This window comes from Salvelinus sp. IW2-2015, linkage group LG13 (genome assembly GCF_002910315.2).
Source record: "Salvelinus sp. IW2-2015 linkage group LG13, ASM291031v2, whole genome shotgun sequence".
Taxonomy (NCBI): domain Eukaryota; kingdom Metazoa; phylum Chordata; class Actinopteri; order Salmoniformes; family Salmonidae; genus Salvelinus; species Salvelinus sp. IW2-2015.
The window spans coordinates 50835237-50840100 of record NC_036853.1 but is presented as its reverse complement, the minus strand read 5'-3'; the positions used below and the strand labels follow the sequence as shown (position 1 = coordinate 50840100).

Sequence of the window (4864 nt, the reverse complement as noted above, 5' to 3'; positions counted from 1 at the left end):
TGGTCGGATTCGCGTTTATCGTCGAAGGAATGAGTGTTACACTGAGGCCTGTACTGTACTCTGGTGCGGGATCGATTAGGAGGTGGAGAGTCTGTCATGGTCTGAGGCGGTGTGTCACAGCATCATCGGACTGAGCTTGTTGTCATTGCAGGCAATCTCAACGCTGTGCCACCAGCCATACTGCTCGTTCTTTGTGTGATTTCCTGCAAGACAGGAATGTCAGTGTTCTGCCATGGCCAGCGAAAAGCCCAGATCTCAATCCCATTGAGCACGTCTGGGACCTGTTGGATCGGAGGGTGAGGGCTAGGACCATTCCCCCCAGAAATGCCCAGAAACTTGCAGGTGCCTTGGTGGAAGAGTGGGGTAACATCTCACAGCAAGAACTGGCAAATCGGGTGTATTCCGTGAGGAGGAGATGCACTGCAGTCTTTAATGCAGCTGGTGGCCACACCAGATATTGACTGTTATTTTTTTATTTTGACCCCCCCTTTGTTCAGGGACACATTATTCCATTTCTGTTAGTCACATGTCTATGGAACTTATTCAGTTCATGTCTCAGTTGTTGAATCTTGTTATGTTCATACACATATTTACACATGTTAAGTTTGCTGAAAATAAAGGCAGTTGACAGTGAGAGGATGTTGTTGCTGAGTTTTTATACCTGGGAGTGAACCACCGTACCTTCTGTGCCAGCGTGGTGAAGTTCTGGTGTGCATAGCGGATGACGTCTCCCACCCTGAAGATGGGGCAGTAGGTGTTGTTCTCATGGTCAAAGTTACACGCCTTGATGTACTGAGGGGTGATAGTGGGCAGGAAGTTACCCCTGAGACACACACACACACACAAACGCGAGAGAGAGGAGACCAGTTAGAGTTCAATTATCGTTATTGTTGTCATCACCAATGTCATCGTCATTGTCATCAGCATCTTCATCAACATTGTAATTATCAACATCATTATCATCATCATCATCATCAACATCATTAACATGATCATTATTACCATCATCAACATCATTATCTTCATCATCAACATCATTATCTTCACCATCAACAACATCATCATCAACATCATTATCATCATCATCAACAACATCATTATCATCATCATCAACAACATCATTATCATCAACATCATAATCATCCTCACTTGGTGAAGTTGAAGAGGGGGAAACGAATGCTGTTCTTGATGAAGATGGTGAAGTTCTCCACCTCCATCATAGGATGCCTGAGGGAAGGTCAGAAAGAGAATCATGTTCCTTCCTCAACACACACACACACGCACGCACACGGTTACCCACGTCTTGATGTAGTCGATCTCCGCCTGGCACCAGCCTCTGATCTCACAGGTGTTAAGGGTGTCGCTGAAACGTACACACCTGCCCGTCGGAAGACCTGAGGAAGAGCGCGAGGGAAAAGAGAGAGGAAGAAAGAGAGAGGATATATGACACAGAAAAGGGRAGGACGGATAGGGACAATAAATGACAAAGACCAAACCATTATTTTGGGAGAAACTATTTGGCAAATTCTGTAACATCTATCTTCTTCAGGAAATACAATAAGAAAAGGAAGAGAAAAAGTTGATCAGAAAAAGTGGAGAAACCTCACCATTTCCCCCAGGCTTGTTGAGGAACTTTGTGCAGTTGTTGTCGTGCGTACACTTGTATTTCATCTCACTCTGTGTATCACACATAGTACAGAGTTAGAGTAACATACAGAGGCAGACAGACGGACGTACGGACGGAGGGAGGGAGACGGACGGACGGACGGAGACAGACAGACAGACAGACAGACAGACAGACAGACAGACAGAGACACAGAGAGAGACACAGAGAGAGAGAGAGATTATGTGGGGGTGGGGGGCACAGAGGGCCAATGGGAGAGTAAGTGTGAGGGGTCTCACTTCGGGACAGTATCCCTGCACCTGGTTCTCTGTGATGATGAGTTTGGTGATGATGCAGAACACAGAAGCCCCCTGTCAGACCACACACACACACACAATAAAAAAAAACTCATTTTCATTGACCAGCACATCAGACCTGATGTCATAATCCATACATACCTCAGTATCAATATTTGGTATCCATTTTTAAGTATTAAGTATTAAGTGACGTTCACAGGGCTTTTAACAAATCCATTACCCACAAAGTGCTTACAACAACCCAGATATAAACAAAAGATTGACAAGCGGGGAGACAGAGGCATAACAAGCACTATACATGGCTCCTTAGGCATGTCTATCAATTTGTTTTAGAAAATTTGACAAATATTAAGACAAATGAAGACAAATTTGTTGGCTTTGTCTATCAATGCCAATTGCAACATTAACATAAGGAATCCAAATATCTCAAACCATATTTGTGTGTGTGTGATGTGTCGCCTGTCGGTGTGTGTCCTGTGTGTGCTGTGTGTGCGTGCTTGGGTACCTACGTGTGGCACATGTGTGTGTGTGTCTGTGTGTGCATGCACGCGTACATATGTTTGCGTGTGTTTCGGTGTTACCTGAGAGGGGGTGACGTACTCAGCTACCGTCCATGAATGCGGTTGTTTACAGTCCAAAGCCTTTGACTTGGTCATGACAGACGACTCTATAGCCGTTCGTCTCTGATCTGGTACGCCTTCTCACATCCAAAAACCCCTGAGAGAGGTGCAGGAGAGGAGAGGAAGAAGGAGATAGAAGAGAGAGGGGGGGGTTGGAGAGAGAAGGGTTGAGATAACATAATGGAACAATCATTCAATCCATTATCCCGTCTCTTCCTGTCACTAATGAATGATCTACTGAGTCTTTACAAGACTATGCCTTTTGTTGGGCTAAAGAGATCCTAATCGAACAAACACAATAGATTTATAAGATTCAGCTCCATAAGCGCAAGACTTTGAAAAGATGTTGAAAAGATTGAAAAAGACATCTGTTTGGTTAAAGTCTTTCTTATGAGAAATGTGCATCTGACTGAAACTGTGTGGAGACTTTTTCCTGTTTCTCCAATGAAAAGACGTTGAAAAGACGTCTTTCAACCAATTTCTCTCACTGGAAAGATCCAAAATTTGAGTGATAGAGCGATACTACTGACCCGATGATGTAGGTGATGATGAGGAGCTGTACGACGCGGTTGATGATCCGATGGTCCAGCTCTTCACCACCACCGATTGGTGGTCTCGTAGGTGAAGAAGTCTGTGATACATGTCCACATCCTGACGTTCAGGCAACCTGGGACACCAATAAATCCAACTGTGTCTGTCAGGACGCAAAGTCACAGCCAACAATTCCACAGAATGCCTCTTCAGAGAGTATTGTGACTTAGCTACCCCACAAAAACTAAAGGTAAACCCAGATGTGTTGGTTCCTACATAAAAACACAGTTATTGTGGTTCAAAAAAGCAATCTGATCATTGTCTTTACTCTTTCAAAAGGTTTCAAGTAATCAGACTTCACTGTCACTGCTGAACTGTGAATCGGTAAACATGTGCGTATACATTTTCCTCTCCTCGCCGTCCCACTCTCGTCTCCGCTCTCTCCTCTCTCTCGTCTCTCCTCTCAGCTCTCTCTCTCATCTCCTCCTCCTTTCTCACTATTCTCTCTCTTTACCCGCCCTCTCTCCATTCTCTCTTTACCCCCCTTCTCATCTCTCTCTTTACCACCCTCTCTCCATCTTCTCTATTTACCCCTCTCTCTTCTCTCTCTGCTTTTTTGTCTTTCCTCCACTTATCAGAATTGACTCTCCTCGCATGTCTCTCGACCCCTCTATCTTTCTTTCTCCTCTTCTGCTTCCCCTAATACACCCCCCCCTCCCCCACACACACACACATACACACACTATTTGACATCCATTACACCCCAAATCACATCAGATGAATGGCATTTGACTTAAATCTAAGGAAGTTATCTATATCTAAGTATGGACATCTGCATTGAGCTGGTCACTTACACAGAGATCCTTTTAAATTACTACATTCTATAAGTCATTTTATGGTCAAATGACCAGGGGGAATATTGGATCCTGATTGGCCAAGAACGAGGAAGTGGTCAGACCCCCCCCAATCACTCAACCTCTCCAATCTACAAAGCAGGGACACTTAGATTTTTTAATTATTATTGACTAAATCCACTAACTCAATCTGTGATTACCCCTTACTGGAGGGAGGGAGGGAAGGAGAGAGATGGAGGGAGAGAGGAACAATGAGGGAGGAAGCGATTGAGGGAGGGGTGGGGGAATAGGTTTGACAGAGAGTTAGTACACACACACACATACACTTAAACACATACACACACTGAAACACACAGTAAAAGATGGAGACAAATACTTGAGAGTTAAGGAGGAGGATATTCATTTCCTGAGTGATGCCAGTCAGTCTGTCAGCATCCCCAGTAAAAGTACAAAGTAAAATACAATCCCATTACAATCAATGACAGACCTAACGCACGCACACGCACACACTAACATTTAAAGAGCAGTAACCTTGATTGTTAATTTCCTCATCTGTTGTCTTTGACCTTTGACCTGAGGTCTAGAAGTCCATGACCATAGCTAGTGCATGCTACTGCATGTATGTTATGTAGATACATTTTTATATAAATCGATTTTACCCGATGTTTCAACTGGGTCTGCATCCAAAATGGCACCCTATTCCCTATATAAGGCCCTACTTTTGACCAGGGTCCATAGGTCAAAAGTAGTGCACTATGAAGGGAATAGGGTGCCATTTGGAATCCTGCCTGCTACCATTCTGCTGCCTTTGGACTTCGAGCCTGCCTGCCCTTTAAAAACCCTATTGGACTCTGAACTGTTTTGACCTTTTGCCTTCCACGACCATTTCTCTTGCCTAACCCTTTTTTGGATCAATAAACATGTAGACCTGCTTCGTGT

At 44.3% G+C, this 4864-nt stretch overlaps 1 pseudogene; it reads right to left on the bottom strand.

Moving 5' to 3' along the window:
- Positions 1-455: 455 nt before the first annotated feature.
- LOC139022602 (P2X purinoceptor 3-like) lies at positions 456-3190 on the bottom strand (annotated as a pseudogene).
- Positions 3191-4864: the final 1674 nt, after the last annotated feature.